This window comes from Passer domesticus, chromosome 3 (assembly GCF_036417665.1).
Source record: "Passer domesticus isolate bPasDom1 chromosome 3, bPasDom1.hap1, whole genome shotgun sequence".
Lineage (NCBI taxonomy): Eukaryota > Metazoa > Chordata > Aves > Passeriformes > Passeridae > Passer > Passer domesticus.
In genome coordinates, this window is record NC_087476.1 from 105,046,330 (window position 1) to 105,067,529 (window position 21,200).

Sequence of the window (21,200 nt, forward strand, 5' to 3'; positions counted from 1 at the left end):
ATATTTAAGAACAGATCCTGAATTTCATCAATGATTTGTGGAACATGATGATCATATCTAGAATTTGAAACCACTTAAAGACAGAAAATCAAAGTAGAATATAAATTATCTATCATCAGAGCCGCAATATAGGAATAAAAAATATTTAGAAAGGAACTGATGATGCATGAGATTCACACTGATTTAGCCTTTAACAGGCTAGCATGTTTTATTTTATGGTGTAATATAATCACTGTGGCGCTTTTTTATTGTTCAACTCTTTCGTATCTTGTAAATGGCATTAGATAAATCTAAAAATAATAATGTGGTAGCTAATTGGGCCACAGACTTTTTTTTTTTGCTTTCTTAATGCATTCTATGCTTTAAAAGCAGAATGAGGCTGGTAACACTTGGAAAAATAAGCATGATTAGCCTTCTCTTCATGTACTTGCACATTTGAATAGCTGGTTAAGTGGTTGTGTGTTATACTTTACTGCCACAAGTTCAGGAAATACAGATCAATAGCATAAACCCAAAATGAACAGCAGAAAATTTTTCAAATAATACTACAGCATTTTGCATTTCATACCAATAAAGAGACTTAGGGATGTTTTAGTGGGACAGTTCTCCTTTATCCTTACTGTCCTCTATTTGGACAAGCAGCTTACAAGCTCAAATTCAACTACAGAGGAAGGATGAAAAATATCAAACACAGTTGAAAATACTGTATCAAATACAGTTAAGCAAAACTTGCAATATATTTTTAAAGCATATTAGTATAAAAATACCTATGATAAATCTCTCAGAGTCTTCTAGGACAGAAGGTAAGCACTAATGACAGACTGTATTAGCTGGCATTCCTCTTTCCTATCCCCATGTCAAGAAGAAAGGCATTTTTTCAGAAGGCATAAGATTAGGTACTGTGGCAGTAAGACCAAGTGGTGTGTCCTACTTTTAAGAAAAATACTACCAGTTTGAACAAATATGGACTGCTGCAGTGATTTGAGAAGGATTCTCAAACATATTGCTTAACCAAACTTTCCCTCATGCCCTAGCTCTGATTTTCTGAATAAGACAGAAAACTCAGCTGATTCATAGGTATAGCCCTATAGGTTTATATGGGCATAGATGGGGGAACTGTATGGTGACCATGACATCACTCAGGTGATCTTTACTCTTTACTCAGGTGGTTTGGGTTTTCACACCATTTTATTCTAACTACCACTGATGGGTAAGTAATCTTTTGTTGAATGTCATTTACAAGCTGTCATAATAAAAAACCCTCATGTTTTCTTTATATATTCTTATATATATATTTCTTTATATATAAAGTTTATCTTGCAGTCAGGCAAAGAAAAAGCTCACCATCCTCTATGAGCTTGTCAGTGATACGAATCTCCAAGGATACAGTAGCAAACACAGAATACTAGGACACAGGCAGAACCAGAGGAAGCCAGCAAGCTATCTAAGCAACCCAGAACAGTGTTTCCTTGCTCTCATTCAGGATGGAATCTCATTAATTCTTTCAACCCTTACTCCTGTGTTTTATCTTCATTGCTTAAAAATAAATTATATGGACATTTTTTGTGTGTTTACTTAGCCCTGAAGTCACATTCTGCTTAGCCATGCTTCCTGTTTAACATGTCATACGCTTTAAAAATTGACTAAAGTACAGACTGAGTGCCAGAGCATATTGTCTGTCCTATTCAAATTCAGTCTGGATACCTTAGAAATTAGGTCTTTTCTCAACAACAGTAGCACAAGCAATATGGGAAAACAGAGTTCATGCAAAATTTCTGTGATGATATGCACACATCATTTATGCTTCTCAGAGTAATTAGCAGTATCAGCCTTGAATCTTCATCTATCCAAACTTTACAACATCCTGTAGGACTCACCAGACAACACATGTTTCACTTCTAGCACTAGTCTTGGAAAGATAACAAGGATCAGACTTGAAGAGATAGCCTCCAAATGAAACAGACAATGGAAACAGAGCAACTTGAAAGAAACTAGTTTGACAAAAAAGCTGAATAAGTTATTAGCCTGCACTAAGGCATAAATAAAAAAAAAAAGAGTAGCTCCTTAAATAAATACAAATTATGTAGAACAAGAGAGCAAGTTCAGACATACTTCTGTATGACATATGTAATATGTCAATTATTTTCCTCTATCCTCTGCTGAAGAATACCTTGCCTAATTTTGAGCATCACAACTTAAGGAAAATATGGCTAAATGAGATTTTTCAAAAGAAAACAACAGAGCATTAAGATTTTTGGTAAACATGAGTTATATAGAGAGACTGAAGGGATTAACTTTGTGCAAATTAGCAAAGAGATAAAGGGGATAGAATGGAGGGTTTCCAATAGGCAAACAGACAAAAGGAACACAGTGACCATCTGCTCTTAATATCCACAGGCAGAAGGACTTAAAAACATCAGCTTGCCTACCAGAGCAGAAGACACAAGACATCCTTTCTTGTAGTAAAGAACAGATATTCCATGGAACAGACTGCTTGGAAAAGACAGCATCTCCATCCTCAGAGGTTTTTAGGAACAAGCTAGACAAGTATCAGTCTGGATTAATTTCAGCATATTTGATCCTGCCATGGATGACAGGTTTGATTAAGTGGCCTCCTGAGGTCTATCTACTTCTACATTTCCATGACAGTCTTCATTCTGACTTTTCTTAATCAAATGAAGTCTTAAGCTTTTGAGTTCTCATCTCCCTGCAGATTCATACAGGTTTTACTCTATTTTTCCCTTTCTAATGATAATATGCTAAAAGTCCCCTGTGCTTACCTCAAGTTAAACAACTTCTTTGGCATTCTCAAGTAATCTGAGCACCAAACTAGTTCTCTCTATTCCAGTTCTCTCTATAATAGTGGAAGTAAATAAGCTGGTTGCTGAAAGACATAAAATGAACTAATACATCTAGTATTAAGGACAAACAGGTAATTCAGCAAAACTGAAAGATTATAAACAAAAAAAAAATTCTACACCAGCAGGGAGTAAAAATTTTTTGTATTACTTGACCTTGAAATAATGTTCTAGAAACCTGAAATTTTGACTCCTGACAGGTCACCTTTAAAAAAAAATGACACAAAATGATATGAAGCTGCCTATGAAGAGATCCTCTTTATAGCTACTTAATAATTTTTAATATTATTTCAATCATTTTATGAAATATTCCTCTTTTTCACACAAACTTGCCAAATTGTATAGTGATGTAATTTGGAGGCAAAAAGTAGATAATTACTTATATACACATTGAGCTAGAAGATCCTGTTCTATATCTATCTTTTGTTCTTTTGTCATCCAGAGGTCTTCATTACATGAACAGAAAATTTTTCATACCATAAACAGTTTAGAACATTAACTGGAAGTAAAAACTTTAACAGCTAAAGAAGCATTGAAATTATTTTTTCAAAACTTATCTCAATAATTTTCTCCATTCTAACTAAGAACACAAAAAAAAATTGACTAAGACATAGTATTTTGCAGCTACATTTCAAAAAGGACTGAATATATGGTAGGAACCAGAGCTAGCCTGACAGAATAAACAAACAAACCCTGTAACTCCTACTGAAGTTGACCATGAAAATTTTACAAGGATAAATAGAACCAAACCAAATACATGAAGAATAATAATAGGAAGAAGTGACAATAACAGAAGTTTACCTTATTCTTTCAGCTATAAATTTTGTTTGGATTAAGTTTGAAATCAGCATATTTTGATTCTGTGTTTGCTGAGGCTTTGGCAACTTTTCAAGAGTTTTTTTTCAAACAGAGAGAAATCTGTGTCTGTAACAGTTTGATAATAAAATATAAATGGAGAAGAGACAATATTTTTTAATGATATTAAACTATGATGTTTTGAGGGCATTATCAAAGAAGATGTGTATAACATTAAATATGTAATCAAAATTATTTAATTTTCTCTTTACTTGTAAAGTTTAATAAAAATATTGACATAATTAAATGACTTACTCAAACCTCCACTTTTTAGCGACACACAAACTTTCAACTTTGCTAAACAGAGTTACTTATTTGAGCCATTAGAAAGATGCAATCTGTGTTATGAGTGAACAGAGAAGTGCATGACCGAAGTGCATTCTTGCACGCATGACTTCTCTATATGATTCCCTAAACAGCTTTTTCTCCAGGGTAATTATAGTGGGCAGCAAAAATCAGGAGTCAGCACAATTCACATATTACATATTTCAAGTCATCCTTGCTATAAAATTACTCTTTACTTCACTAACCTAAATCCAACTCCTTTTCCCCTTCTCTTCATATTAACTTGCAATCCAGGTGCATGTTAGCACCATGCAAAAAGAAATTGAAGCTTTTCTTTGGGCTTTCATTCATCTAGACTTTCTAGACAGTTAAGATGACTTTAGAAGGCTGTCAAAATCCATATTTTATTGTATAAAACTGATTATATTACCCCACTAATAATAAATTGGATATTTACAATTGGTTAAAGGTGGGGTGGGGGCATTCCCCAGCACCATTGTTACTTAGAAGCTCTCCTCTAATGACTGGAAGCCCCTAAGTTCTTCATCAGAACTTATTCATGGCCAGCCTATATGAATTTCCTTATTTCTGCCCATTAATAAGTTTTGATGGGGTTTTTTTGTGGGGTTTTTTTTTTACTTCACATTTATCAAATAAAATTTCTCTCTTATTTTTTAGAATTAGTTTCAATAAAATATAAATATGATTCCAGTGCAATGCTGATCTTCTAGGAAATCTTGAAGATCAGTTCTAAATTAAATAAATTAGAAACAACTCATAGGGAATGAAGGAGAATGTCCCCAGCAGACATGTAGGAGGCCTTTCATAAATGGTTCTAGGCTAAGTGACTATGTTCCTGCTGAACTTTGTATCTAACAGAGACTAAAGGACTTACTAGCAAATAAAATCTGCTGTTTCTGCTTGTATCAAGGGTTAAAGAAAACACTGAGTATATCTTTCCATATTCCTGGGGCTTCTTCAAGTGTTAATTTTTGGTTTTCCTTTTCCTGTGATTCAGAATCTGCCACAAGTGTAGTAAAAAAGAGTAGCACAAATGATACAGATATCCATGCATTAATATGATTGGTAGGAGGATTAATGTGGAGAACTAAGATGGATGTTAATTTGGTATTACTATCAGGACACACACAAAAAAAATAGATGTGCATATCATTTGTGACTGAGCAGGAAAAAATGGTGGAATTTTTAAAAAGAGGACACCTGTTCAAAGTTTGTTATGATGGTCACACCTCTGGCTTATACTACCATAGAGGGAATTTCAATGCTACAGAAGTGATGATAAAGTAGCAAAGGTAAACAATTCAAAGCTGGGGTTTGAAAGCAGTGCAAGTAATAGGGACTTCAGACCAGGTGTCCTGTTCCAGATTTAAATCTGATTGAAAGATCACTGTGTGCATGGATATCAACAGGAAGCATATAACCAGGCCCAAAAGAACTGGAAATGAGAATATTCAAAGTTCTTATCAAGTACTCTCAGCTGCTTGACTGAACACGTTTCAGTAGAAGTAATTTCTGAGTAATACTGTGACAAATGGAAGGAGGAGTGCAGGAGTGATAGGCAGCTCCTTTGCTCTTATCAACACTTTCACTTATTTACTGACAAGGTTACCTGAAAATATTTGGCTAAAAAAAAAAAAAAAAAAGGCAGAAAACTGGGAAGCGAAGAAGAATCACTGGAATCAGGAAAAAATTAAATGATTCCCCTAATTTTAAGTTTCATTCTCCTATGAATTGATAGGGCACAAGAAAATGGGCAGCTATGGTAGTGAATGTGCTGCAGATATATCCACAGAGGCACACACAGCTGTGCACAGCTGGCACAGATGTTTTAGTTTTATTTTTGTTAGCGCTCAGTCAGATTTTAGGAGGAGATTACTCACAGCTGTTGCACACAGAAAAATAATATACTGGCACTAATCCTCCTCTACAGTGGCACTCACAGCACCCATCCTAGAGGAAGGGTTACTTGCTGCTCTAGGCAAAGAGATAAATGCCCATTTCCGCTCCTCTTTCAGACAACAGTCATTAACTGTTGAAGCTCTAGGTGAATGTTTTCACAGTGCTGTACTTGTCCCTAGGAGGTACTGCAATGACAATTTAGATGACTAAGAGCAGTATCTGCAGTTATATTCAGAAGTATGAAAATTATAGGTCAGAAAGAAATTTCTCCCTGTGGTCCAATATTACAGAATGTAGTGTTTCATTTTTGCAGCTTTCTTTCAAACATCCTTCACTACTCATTTCTGGAAAATAACATTACATGAAATGCAGGTATTGTCATATACAATGAAACCTACATTCTTATGATGTTTTGTTATCCCTATCATCTTTTAGCTTGACTTAATATCAGGTACAAACTGCTCAAAAACTAGACAAAAAGAAGGTGTACTGGATTCAGTTGAATTAGTATATATGATCTCAAATATGTTTTTCTCTTGGTGTTTAGGACATGCCATAATACTTCCCTGTCCATACTGTCTACTGAATAAAATAATACATTATTACATTCCCACAGTTAAAACTACAATTTTATTTTTAAATTTAAAATGCAACCAAGCAAAAATGTTCTGCTCTAAAAATAACTAGCATCACTTACTGCCTAAGAAATTATCATAAAATATCTGCTATTTTACATGTTTAGGCAGAGTTCTTCACAGGTACCATAATGGTCCTACTAGAATCAATTAATGTGATTTAACTGTACAGGAATTGATATGGTTTAACAATAATTGATGTAGCACATTAGTACAGAACTCAAGTATATGATAATTACGTGAATTCTGGTGTGTAAACCCACCCCAACTATTCATCTCCTTATGCCCCCTATATAGAAAAGAAAAAAATCATACATATACTCCAATAGGTACCAATAGTCAACTAACAGTCAAGCTGCAGTGGTCCAGATTCCATCTATTCCCCAATTCTTCAAAAGTTAACAAATATGCATCGTTTGAGATCACTAATTTCCACATATGTGTACATATGTGCTCTGAAGTCAGGCATGCAATTCTCCACCTGCCTCTTCTACCATTCCACTACTTTTGCATTCTTTTCATGGATACCACTTTTTGGATGGTGCTTCTGTCTTCTCAAAAGCCATTGCATAGTCACAAACCAAAATCAAAAACTCTCTTCTCCCAAATGAACTACTGCTGTCATGAATGAACTGTTGTCAGTGCTTCCACTAACAGCACATAAGGACCAATTGTCTTTTGAGCATTTGCAGATCTGCCTTCTCTTTCCCTTGGTCTGGTTCTTCAGCATTTTGTGCCTGAATTTTTGGGTGAGCAATAAGAACAACTGCATAATGCTAATACCTGCTCTTGTGCTTTACAGTGAGTTTCAAAGTAGGAAAGTGCCCCAGTACAGTGGGTGCCACAGTGAAGCAACACACAAATCCCTATTCCTGCTGTGTCCTTTTAGAGTCTGTTGGTTGAATGCTTGCTGCTGGCCACCAACCAGCAGAACACACTGGTTCTGCTGTGTCCTTTATGCAGGATGGTGCTCATAAGAGAGAAGAGCTTCATAAAATCCAGTGTGAAACATGAGAGAGCACTACCAGTACATATGATTCCTACAGAGATCATATAGGGAAAAACAAAAAAGCAACTCCAGAGGGAAACCAAAGTGAAGCTGAAGGTTGACACAGGCATGTTTGGCCACATACCAGAACTACAGATTTTTCCAGCAGAGCAGTAGTCCTACAAACTTTTAAGAAAGTAAGCTCATAACTGTGTTATTAAAATAAAAATAAATAAAATCCCAACCTATTCCAAAGAAACTTGTTTTCCACAATGTCATTTCCAGAAATTGCTAAGCTATGCTTTTGAGATTGCTGTGAAAAAGACTGAAAACAAAAATAGGAACTTTTATATGGATGTCATCTATCTTGACTTCAGAAAGGCTTTTGACACTTTCTCCCATAACATCCTTGTAGGCAATCACAGGAAATGTGGGTTGGATGAATGGACAGTGAGGTGGATCAGGAAGTGGCTGAATGGCAGAGCTCAGAGGGTTGTGATGAGTGGAGCAGAATTCATTTGGAGGCCTGTAGTCAGTGGGGTTCCCCAGGGACCAATACTAGGTCCAGTCTTATTGAACTTAAATTTATCAGCAACCTGGATGAAGGGATAGGAAGCACCCGTATCAAGTTATATATATCTGTATCCTTATCTCTATCAAGCTTGCTGTTGATACAAAACTGGGGGGAATGGCTGATCCACTGAAGGCTGTGCTGCCATTCAGTGGGACCTTGATAGGCTGGAGAGGTCGACAAAGACAATCGTACTGAGGTTCAACAAGGACAAGTGCAGGGTTCAGCACCTGGGGAGGGATGACCCCAAGCACCAGCACAGGCTGGGGACTGACCTCTAGAGAGCAGCTCTGCTGAGGAGGACCTGGGATTGTTGCTGGATGGCAAGCTGACCGTGAGCCACCAGTGCTCTCATGGCCAGGCAGGTGAATGGGATCCTGGGGTGCGCTGGGAAGAGTGTGGCCAGCAGGCTGATGGAGCTGATAGTTGGAGGGAACCCTTCTAGTTGGCCTTGGTGAGGCCACATCTGTAATATATTGTGTCCAGTTCTGGGCTCCTCAGTACAAGAAAGAGAAGGAGCTACCAGAGAGGGTCCACTGGAAGTCCACAAATAGGATGAGGAGTCTGGAGCAGCTCTGTCCTTAGGACAGACTGCAGGAGCTGGGCATGTTTAGTTTAGAGAAGACTGAGAGATCCCAGACCTCATCAATACATACAAGTATCTCAAAGGTGGGTGCCCAGAGGATGGTGTCAGACTCTCTTGCGTGGTGCCACCTGCTCTAGGTGAGCCTGCCCTGGCAGTGGTATTGCACTGGATGATCTCCAGAGGTCCCTTCCAACCCAGACTGTCCTGTTATTCTGTGAAATGGACAAAACCTTACAGTTCTGTATTAGCTGAATGCATTGTTTGTAAAGCAAGTTGCACAAAGCAACTAGAGTGAAGGCTTATGCAAAGAACAGCAGGAATCAAGAACTCCGCTCCCATAAGACAGTCATGATAGATTAAAAAAATATATATATGTAGAAATAATTAGTACACTGAACATGTTGTTTTAGTCTTCTGCATAAATGAAGACCAACATCCAAAATTTGAAATATTAACTGCATACATTTAAAGTCAAAAATCTTTCAATCAAAAATATGTTAGAAGTAACAACTTTCTAAGTCATCAAGGCTAAGATCCAACTCTTGCATAAATATATATTATATATTTAAATTAATTTGGGGTGGTGTTTTTTTTTTTTTATTCCCTCCAGCAGAATTCCAAAAGAGATGAGACTTCAGTATCATGGTCTGCTTCTTTCATTTGAGACATTACTGCCTTCCTTCCTTATGATGATCAAATTTCTGTGGCCAGGCAAATTTTATGGAGAACTGATATGTCCTTTTTCTTTTACAGAATAGCCTACAAAGCAGCAAGGTTTAGGAAGAACTTAAATAATTGTATTTTCTTCAGCATAATAGTAGAAAATAAACTCTACAGGAGTTTATGTCTCTAAAGGAGACAAAATGTGCAGCTAACTGAATTCACAAAACCAAAGCAAAAGAAAACAAAATAGAGCCAGAACCTTAGTGAGTTATTTTCTCAATATTCTAACATTTCACTTGAAGGGAGTCTGATAACAGTTTCTTGTCACCTCAATGACTAGACTTAATTACTTGATAGATGCTGTGGCCATCTACATAAGAGAGCATGTATGACGAAAATAAGGCCTAAAGATTGAATTCCTCAATTCTATCTCAAGGAAACTTTGCTTTTATGAGATATTCTTTCCAGAAAGGAAATTTGTCATTGTTAAATTCCCTTTTATTTGCCAAAATACACTATCTCACCACACAATTCAGTGATACATTTTTATTCCCTATTATTTTTATTCTGTTATTTTACTCCCTGCTTTATCATGAAGACTTGATCTTTTCCTTATTAAATCAGTGGAAGAACACTTATTGAACTGAATGGTAAAGAAAGTGAGCAGCCCTACCACCAGTATAAGTATTAATTCTGCTTTACCATTCAAAAGGAAGCCCCTTACAACATGCTGTATGATCACAGAGGGAGAAATCATTGCCTTAGTGAAGGCAGCAAAGGCAAAAGTTTTCTGTGATGTGCCATTCAAAAAGCTGCATATTAAGTGAACACAACAAATTCTAAAAACTGCATGTATATTTTCTGGTGATTCAACTCCCTTTTGAATTTTTACCTGAGAGGAAATCCTGCTGGCACTATTTTACAACTTCTGAATGGACAATATCCCCTGTAATATAGAACCTTTAGAGAGTTTAGAAAGGAAAACGTTACTGGATTGCTTTCCTGCATGCTCACACTGGCCGACAGCCTCTATCTAGACTCACACATGTAACCCCACGGTCTGATTGTACACCACTATACCACAGAAGGAATATTCCTATTGCATGTGTGAAAGCTGTACAGGAGATACCTGTTGAGTCATACAGATTAGGGTTCCTAAAGAAGTAAAAAGGCAGCTGTGAGGTCTTTTCCCTTGCAGTAAGAAGTACTGAGGTTTCTCCCAGAAAGCACGCTCACAATTTCAGTTTTAGATGTGGTAATATTTATGTCTGTTCAATCCCAATCACATTTGCTGACTAGAGAGACAAAAATCACTGTTACTACAACAAAATCACCAGAAGTGCTATGAGAATACAACTGTTCCTAGGTGTCAGTTATCTGTCAACTGTTCTGGAGTACCTACCTCCCTAGAAAAATCAGCTCATGCAATCAACAAAGGGAAGTAAAATGTAGGCAGGCCAAATGGAATAGACAAAGTCAGTGGATCTGCAGGCATACCAAAGGGCTCAGGTCTGTTTGGATTAGACAACTGCATCAGTCCATGCTCAAACCGAATATTTTTAATGGAATTTTAGAAACACATATACATTTGAGACACAGGCAGGAGTCCTAAAGACTCAATAGGAAATGCAACCCACCAGGTGTTTCACTTCCTGCAGTGGGAAGTGAAAAAGCTGGGGTAAAAATACGTATTTGAAAGGATGCTTTTCTGGCATATGTTTCATATATGTTGACATGTGAAATACACTTTAACATGTAACATGGCTGTTACTGTTACATGAGAATGAAATTAATTTCCATTTTCAAGACTGTCACTCTAGAAATTTTAAAGGGAATTATTTTTCAGGGGAGGATTTATAATTCAAAATGTTTATTGGTCCAAAATTGTGAATCGAATATTTGACATTACTGAAATGCTTTCATTTATGTGCTGAACAGTTTACCACAAAGGGCATCAGAATATAAGTTGTCCTTCCTTCATCCGTACTGACATCTAGTTCATGTATTTTCTAACAATAAAATTGGTGTTGGTGAGTGTTAAGACCGATTTATGAGATACAAGTTATTCAGGGATGACTAGGATTTTAAACACAGGCCTGTTATGACAAGGCAGATTTTGGGAGAATGCAGTTAAAATAGTGAAATACAGCCTATTGTGGGTAGTAATCAAAATGGAAATGCTTTATCTGAGATGTCTAATATTGAAGAAGTCAATCAGATGAAAGATTTAGTGATGTGAGACGCTGAACAGGTAAAACCTGTATGGGGGTATGAAACCATTAAAAAGAATTAGTGGTGCTCTTGGGTGAAGTATTTTGCAATCTTTGTTGAGAAAACTACTGCCTTAATCTGTACAGAATAATCACAGTAAGAGAGTAGACATGCATAGCTGCTCTAATTGAGGTGGAATAGCCTGCATACTTGTCCCAGATGACTTGCTACGAGTGAACTACATTTAGATTCAGAAAAATCTGAATATATTTTAAAGCATTGGAAACTAAATACATACAAACTAGGTAAAGCTATCCAGAATTTCTTGCAATGTATTGTGAAGTATTGTGTTCATATGCAAGTCTAAGGTGAAGTGTTATCTTAAAATGTGGGTTTTTTGAGTTACAATTTATTCTCAATTTCCATTTTGGCAGTTTGAAATTCACTGTGAGTTCACTGAGGCAAACATTAAGTGCCCAGCTTGCATTAGTAACTCCACGACTCTTAAAATGCATGTAAAAAAAGAAAGCATAAAGCACTATCATTATGTTGTGCAGCTAAACAGCTGTTCAGTTTTTTCTCCTAGACTGACTTTTCTATTTCTAGATGAGCGTCAAATGCCATTGCAAGAGTTCATGCAATATAGAGGTTTATTTATTCTTTCCTGGAGACAGCATTTTTGCACTTCTTTTTTTTTTTCCCCAATAATTTTCTGTACTTTTCTAAGATAAATGCTGCTAAGACTACTAACACACCTTTGCTTTTAGTTTTTAATAAAACAGGAGATTTCAATATTAAGGCTGGTGCCAGCAGGACCAGGTCTTCTGCTTAACAAATTCACCCAATAGAACTTCACTAATGCCTTCCATTTAAAAAGTTAAATAACAAAAGTAGCCAAAAAACCCTACTTCAAATGGAACCCAAAGTCCCGATGTCAACTAAGGAACAGTCAAGTCTAATACTTTCATCCAGATCAAATATGCTAAATATATTTGCATGATTTTCACTGTAAAAGACTGTTTTGCTACCACAACACACTCAACTGTTATTTTCCAGAAGAGCATTAATTGGCTTCACAATCACACTGATTCTTCCATGATGGACCACAGCCCCCTGTCCTAGTGATATAAAAAGTAAATGAATGACAGTGTTAAAACAGTAGAGAACAGCAGGAATATTACACAAATAGACTTCCTGCTGCCACAAGGCTTTGCATCAGCATTCCTTAATAAAATATTTTGGATCCTTCATTTTTAATGAAAAGAAAAATAGTCACTTTAAAGTTTTGAATATTGAAATTATTTTTGAATGGCTTTTGAGGGAAAAAAACCCCTGTGGTCAGCTTCTTTTAAGATTTCTTATTTTCCAGTTTTGGAGTGCTTGACTTTTCTACCCTCATAGTCTTTTGTTGAAAACATGAAGACATAATCTATACAGTACCTCATAAATTGTAAAGCATCTCAGGATATTCTTTTTGAGATAGGGTACAATTACAATAATTTACATACTATCACAAATATTTGATCTATCTCCTTAATTATTTGAAATGATATACATATATACACATGCATTATATTATAACCGAGTTCTAAAATTCTGTAGGGCAGTGACTTTGTTGTACAACAGCTGTAGTCCTGTGGCAGGAATACAACAGCTATAGAACAGCTGTAGCCAAGCACTGAAAGACAGAGAAAGAGCTACTCAGTGAAGCTGCTGATCATTACTGAGCCATTTAGAAATCTGCAGCTGTTGAAGCAGTATTTGTGTTAAGTCTGCTTCCAACGGGGATGACAGGTGAGAAAGATCTGGAAGATGACAATAATTGCCAAGGTCAGTCCTCATACACCAACATGAAGGGATGCAACAAGTCTCAGAACAATCTCTGCCTGTGAAAGCAGTCACTGAGAATGACCACAGTAGTTTCTACTTGGGAAATGAATGGAGCTAGAGCAGCCAGTGCTAATACTGGCATAATCCTGGGAATGCAACAGCCACCCAGAAGAAAGGGCAGACTTGGCAAGTATCAAAATAAGTGTGCTTATTAAAGTGTCGTCTGCCATACCAAAACACTTCTCCCCATCACTGTTTTTAAACAGCTTCAGCCCATTCATCTTGCCTTTCAAATACATATCTGCATTTGTTTTTAATTCTCCACATGAATCTGAGCACTGTTTCTGAAAGTGTGCCCTTCTCTTTTCTGCCAGATCTCAGGAGTAAGCTAAACGTCTGACAATGAGAAAAATGTTTGTCCGCAGCAACAGGTAAATACTCTTTATCTGAAGAGGAGCAAGCACTATGAAGAGGAATTGTGACAGATTCTTGTCTTTGTTAATTAAATATTAATTTTAATTGGCAATAAATTAGGTTAATCTTCTCCAAATTGAAGCCCATTTTTCCCAAGACAGTAACTGGTAAAGGATTTTTCTGTCTTTATCTTGACCCATGAGTGTTCTTCCTTTATAGCAGAGAGGCAGTAAGCAAGCAGCTGGGTGGGAGTGTGGATTTTAGCCAAGTCTAACCCACCACAGAAGGATATCTACAGGGATGACTTTGTACTACTCTTAGTATGTCCTGGTTGTATGATAGGGGTTGCAGCAAAACACCAAGTGATTTTCTGATGCCCAAGCAGAGTTGCAGCTGGAGTAATAATACAGGTACATTTTACACTAGGACACACAAAGGGAGTTATTCACTCTTTACAGACTTGGGAGAACTAGCATCCCTAAGCTTAATATGTCTTATTATTTGTTCTCCCTCTTATTGTAACCATCTTAGTGTTTTTTCTGAAGCTCATAATATATAAAAGCTAAGTATCAGTATCTTTTTTGTTCCACAACTCAAACCTTTCTCCTCATTCTGGGTTGCCACAACTTTCTGCCTTAAGTCCATTCCTTAGCTTGTGACCATAAGTTTGGACAAGAAATCAAACAGCAGATCAACTTGACCCTGTGCCAGGAAATCAAAGAAAAAATATTTTCTGTAACAGAAATCTCATTACATTCCCAGTCAAGACTCACTCGGACACTATGGTGCTCACAATTTAGTGTTAATAATGAATAAATCTCCATTGTTTGGTTTTTTTAATTCATGCTGTTTATAAAAGGGATGATAAGGGATTGTCATGGCTACCCTACACTCAGACAGAGAGAACTCATTGCTGAGAAAAGGCAGCAGCTGCCACTCCAATGCTGCATCAGTCCACATACAGATGAACAACAGCAGTGCTCTCACTTTGCTATGCTATCTTTCCTTTGTTGACAACATCACAACTGTGTTTTTGAAAGTCCCAAGGGAATACTAGGAGCTGCTTCAGCTGCTGAAAAGAATAATAAAAGTCACTTTCCCCCCTTTTTTTATTTATTGAAAGACAGTTCAGTTGTGTTAAAAGAGCCAGGCGCAAAGGGACCAGGATGTATTGCCACTTGCTCTTTACTCCCACCTATCTCCCATCATTCAGTGTGTACAGGCTGAAAAAACAGGCATAAAAACTATCTTAGAAGAGGCAAAGACGAGATCAGACATCGTGATGCCAGAAAAGAGATCTTCCCACGCAGGCTGCAAGAGATGCTAAAGACCTCTGGTAAAGGGAAAGTCTGAAAAGCCTCAACTGGCCTTTCTTTTTTCTGCCCTAACCTTATCTTCCTCTAGCAATAGATCGGTTCAGTGCAGTGCCCTGAATTCCAGGACCAGATCCAGGATATCACACTGCCAGCTGTGCCACTCTGTCATGGCTGTGACACATATTTAGCCATAAGAACTGCTATTACAAAAGGTATATACACTTTGCAATACAGACCAATATAAAACCAATTTTTTTTCTAGTCCTTAAATAATAATAATACACTAATATCCTGGAAGAAAAAAAATCTATAATACAGACCTTTATGTTTTAATTTAGGTGGCAATATCAGCCTTTCATATTAATGCCACTTTATTTACCCTAATAAGTTGCTACTTCAGTAAATGGTTAAAATTTCATTGATGACTGTTATAATTTCTCTGCATTTTTAAACAGTTTACAGGGAGGCACTGAGAACATTATATGATAAGTTTGTAGGCTAAGTAGATAGTACCAGTAATCTAAATAGATTAAGAGATATGTTAAAAGATAGTTTAATATTTACTACTGTGATTTTAAAGATGTTATATTTAATTTTAAAGTGTTCACAAACTTTAGCTTTCAAGATTTTTTTAAATCTCTGACAGATACATTGGAAGTCAATTAATACATTAAAATTACATTAACATGCAATCTAATTTTTTTCAAAGAACAGAAGACTATTCTTTCTTCTGCATTATTAATTATTTTAGAAGAATTTAAAAAATTTTTATTTTGATATCTCATGAGTCTTGCTTGATATCAGGGGTAAATAATGAAACTTAATCTGCTCTTTGCACATTGCTGCTGAAGAAGCTGAACAGACGTTCTGTTGAAACACACAAAATATACCAGATAGTAAAGATGCTTTTTGGGAAAATGATTTTGAAACTGTTATGCCAGAAAGTGGATAAAGATGGCTGTTTCCAGCAAAGTTTGATCTAATCACATGAAGAGCTGAAAGTCAATTTACAACAAAATATAAAAATAAAAAGCAGAAATAATTGTTTTAAAGTACAGTTTTATAAACCATGCTGACTGATATCTTGCACTGTAAGTAATACATTCCCCTAGGGAAGAGAAGTGCTAAGTGTCCACCTGGGAATACACAGCCTTTTTGCTGTGGAAGAATTCACTTTCCTCACATGCATATCTGCTATTGGCATGGTGAAAAAATTAGCTAATTTCATTTCAAATTAACTTTTTTCAGTTCCATTCAATGCACATGGAACAAAAAATAAAGGAAAAATTCCATTTTGAGAATGATCTTTTGCTATGTGTGTGGCTACACTGGCCAACATCTCACAATTATGAAGGAGAACTTTACACACCATTTCCAATTGACACTTCTTTTGGGGTTTTTTAAACTAATCAGTCTACTTATATGCTATTACAGAAATACCACAGAACGTATAACACACTTCTGTTTAGCCCTAACTTTAATCAGAAATGTCTTGTCACAATCTGTAGGGCACCTACATTCAGAACACACTGTCATTGCTATTCTGCTGAGGAGCACCTCCAGCCGAGACAAAACAGTGGAAGTTTTTGAAGGTCACAGAAATCTGTGTCAGAGAGAGAACATGAATGCAAGCTTATCCAGATCTAGACCGGACACTTGGGCATCATCTTTTCCTTAACTCTCGCTGACACTGTTTATAACCCTGTGGCAGTAGGCCACAGATGGGCTTTGGGTTACACAGACATTTGTGATAAAGAGAGGGGTTAAAGTAACAGATCTGTACTTCCAAGCTAAGAGAACCACCCTCTCTCAGTACATGTCAAAAAATCCCTGCTCAAGTTGTGTAGATTTATTCTGACAGCATGGATTAAAAAAAAAAAAAAAAAAAGGAAAGGAGATGCATCATTCCTACTTTGCAATTGATAGGGGATTACAGTGCCCCCAAAGTCTGTTTGGTTTTATCCATTTCCTCTCTCTTGATTTTTGTGTTTTGTCCCTCTCCTTAACCTATGCCCCAGAGAAAGAGTAAACAGCTGCTCACAGTGCCAGTAACATTCAACAGTTCATATTCCCTTCCTCTTTACCCAGGCTGAAGTAACCACATTTGGTATGCATTCCACTCTGCAGCATCCTGGAAACCTGCAGTTTGAACCCGTTTTTCAATTTAGCAGTAATGCACTCTGAACAGTAATATGTTACAGAGCCAGCTGGTCTTCCTTAGCCTTTTACCCTCCTTTAATCTTTTAGTGTTCCACGGACACCTCATCTCCTCTGGGCTGCTGTTACCTCTGATCATGTATCATATTTGTTGTATTCTTTTACATAGCCTTAACCTTCCTATTTTGAAAGGCAAAGGCACTGCTAATAGCATTAAAAACCAAAGTAATCTGTCAATTAGTTCAGATTTGAAATAAATATGCCAGTTAAAGTATGTGAATCATCATTGGTATGTATTTAAAAAACAAAATAAAATCAAAGAGAAACAAATCTAACCAGTTTATATTTTTAGCTCCTTATTAAAGAATTTCATTCATAAGCACATGTATAAATATGCATATGCAAATGCAAGTATTTATACATCTACTTGCATATACTATACATCCACATACCTGCACAAATGTGCAAATGCACATGCACTTGTTCACCTAAACACTCATACTCTGCTTGTATACGCAGTCACAGAAGAGGAAAACTCATTTTTTACAGAATAATTTGGCTATTAGCATAGCAAGAAATAAACAATAATAGAGATGAAAGCAAATACTATTTAGAAATTTAGACCTCAAAGTATAGAAAATTTAGAAATTGGCCTCAAAGTACAGAAACAAAACCAACTAACTTTGGAGTTAGTCAACATAATTAAAAAAAATGTGGTAAAGTACGTGAGTTGATATGCATTAAAAAATCTCAAACTTCTCAGGTCTTGGGACACAGGACATATTTATGCTTCATTCTATACAGTGTCTTTGCTGTTCTTTTGGTCTAGCAAAGATGGAGAATCATACAGATTTCTCTACACACATTAAAATTTTTAGGAACAGCGGATATGATATTAGCACTGGTCATATATGTGGTTTTACTTAGCAGCATACTCTTAATGTAGTTCTCCTAACTCTTCAGCAATGTATCTGAAGGAAAGGATTTCCAAATAAAGAAGCATTTGTACTGTTGTACTGAACTAACTATATTAATTCTACTGGAAGGGAGTATGGTTACGCTGCAACAAAGAAGGCACAACATTTGATTTTGTGTAAGCTTATTTCTCCAGCTTTTGCTGGAGAAATACAAGTTATAAATAAACACAGATGTTTGTGGGTTTTTTTGTAATTTCAATTTTCTAGCACTCAATATGAATAAGGAATACTTAGCAAACATAATTTACATTTTTGACATTCAGAGTGTGGTCCTTTTTCTCCTAAGAATTAAAATCCTCAAACCTTATTTGCAGCTTTCCCATTATTACTGTTTGAAGTAACTTGTGAGGATTCAAGAAGCACAATGGGAACTGAAGGGAAAGTATGTCCTTTCATCATCTACTTAATTGGCAAAAAGTGACCAAAACATCAACTGCTAATGAAGAATCAGGTGATGCTGTTTAAGTTCCAGCATTGTCAGTTAATACTCTTAGACAAAGTTCTCAATCCTTCCATTTTAGAGCACAAACGTGATCATAAGTACATGTACAATAGAACAGTTAAAATCCTGAAAAACTTACATATAAAATTTAATATTCTAATAAACGCTCTGGAGTCTCAGAGACAAGCCTATATAGTACATATTGGAATTAAATTCTAGCAGTGAAAACCATACAATTTGTGTCCCAATAATGTCTCTTTCTATTTCTTATTTTAGCCTAACATCTGGTATCACAGCAGACTTCTGCCACCTGCAAGGTCAGGAAAATGCAGACATCTCAATGTTTACTGACTACAGCATTACTAGAAAATTTTTATATGGGTAGGATGGCTTCTATTTCTTCACAAGTGTCTCCCATATACAAAATAATAACTGAGAAAAAGGCAATCCTAAAAAGGTACAAAACTGGAAGCAAGCATTAAAATGACGTTCCTGGTTAATGAAAGAAACAATTGTGGCATACAATCCTCAACATGTAACTAATTCAGAAAGCCCTCATAAACCTAGACATAATGACTTCCTAGTTTGTCATTCTGCCATAGCATACACTGGCCTATACGTGCAGAGGATGCTGTGTGCCAAGTGCAGCTGTAGCAGCTCAGCAGCATTTTGCACCTGACCTCTGTACCAAGCACAGATCCCATCAGCCCAAAGCCTCACATGCAGCTTCACTCCTCAACTTGTAACAAAACACAACATCACTCTGCTACCAGCTATCTCCAAAAAAACCCCAACAAACTCACACACTTCCGAGCAAAGAGGCTTCTGGGCTCATTAAGCTTAAAAAGGCAATTGTTTCTTTTGCCATCTGCTAACTTACCAGGAAAACTTGTCTCAGTCTCATCCACCATGGTTACTGGAAGAGCATCTGTCCACCTGCAATCCTGACAGGTTGGAATATTTTTAGATACTAATTAGTAAAAAGTCATGTCCAAGAGAACTTCCCTGACCTTGTGGTGCCATTTAAAACTCTTCAGCTGTGGGCCACCAGAGGAGCCAGCTCCACTGAAGCAGCAGACACAGGAACAAGCATGATAATGGGGTAGGCAGCCAAGCCTAACCTGGCATACTCACTGACGAACAGCTGAGATGATACAGTCATTTGAGACGACTTCTTAGAATATGGTTTTCCTTCCTGGTAGGACAGCAAATTCCCTGACCTCCATTTCAACATTATATGTAGTTCTTTGAAAGAGTATAAACAACAGAAATAATTAATCTTGTTTTTCTTTTATAAATGTGTTTTTCTTCCCAATACAATTCAATAACCATATATTTTTAAAGTGTACTAAAATGCCCTTTCCAACACCAAAGTAATTTTTCAACTGGTATAGTCACATTTTTGTTTTCTCATGCAAAACTGAATTCGAGTTCATATAGTCTCCACAGGCCAAATGAATTCTTGCCTTATCACTGGAGCTTGGCAAAATTATAAGAAGAAGAATCTGGACTAAACATCACTGTATAAGATACAGCAGCTGGAAGATATCCAAACACAGTAATTTATCCCATATATTATTCTTGAATTGATATCCTAAAAAACCTGTTTCTACACAACCAGTTTGACTCTAAATATGTATTTAAGCCTGTAACAATTATCAAAACCTTTTGAAAAGCAAGTAATTGTTGATACTACTGGAATAAAAGGCAGTGATGAAGAAGTCTTGTGATCTTTCTGGCCAGAGCCTGACAAACATAATTCAGCTACAGAAAAAATATCTGAAGTAAAACTGGTTTCACTTAATGAGTTATTCTGGGTTACACTTTTTTCATTCTCTGTTCCTGCTGCTTGATATTTAGCTGTACACAGAACTTCCATGCAGCCAGATGGACTAAACACCCTAAGAATATCTTTTACTTTTTGGTTTTAAATTCATGTTAGTCCTTGCTTGGCCACAAGAGGCATATAAGAAAACAACAGCACAACTTCTATGTTAATAACATTTGTTATTTGCTGTTTTGAAATAACCAGATGCCTCAGGGAGTTACACTGCTGCTGTAGATAAAATCAAAGGCAGAGGCACAGATGATATTTCTCTTGAGGAGCTAAGTACTAAACTAAAGCAGGATGACAAAATTGAGCATTCCGAAGTTTGCCCAGAGCTTGGGTTGGATCTCTTTGCCATCTGCTGCCTGCAGGAGCTGTCCTGCAGCTGCCTGCCAGCACTCCACTGCACCATGGCAGGAGCAGCTCCTGAATCCGGCTGCCAGCAGAAGCAGCGGTGCAGAGAAGACTTTTGTCCCTACTCTGCAATTCTCTGTGTTAGCTGGAGAAATTCTCGAGACTAGTAGAAATGCCTGAAGACGAGCATTTTGCTAACTCAGCAAATAATCTCACTGACGAAGGTTGTGAAGGTGTCTAAGTCCCGGGAGAGTAAACAAGATCTCCAAGGGCTCAGCAGTTATCAAACACAAGCTGCTTACTTCAGAAT

General features: G+C 36.7%; 1 protein-coding gene and 1 long non-coding RNA gene across 3 annotated transcripts in view; one reads left to right on the forward strand and one right to left on the reverse strand.

Moving 5' to 3' along the window:
* Positions 1-21,200, reverse strand: part of PRKN (parkin RBR E3 ubiquitin protein ligase) — a 675,810-nt gene that overhangs the window by 302,267 nt on the left and 352,343 nt on the right. The gene's annotated exons all lie outside the window — the stretch shown is intronic.
* Positions 10,741-13,885, forward strand: LOC135298220 (uncharacterized). The gene is made up of 3 exons (XR_010360232.1): positions 10,741-10,870; positions 13,175-13,366; positions 13,777-13,885. It is a non-coding gene; the product is annotated as an uncharacterized LOC135298220 (long non-coding RNA).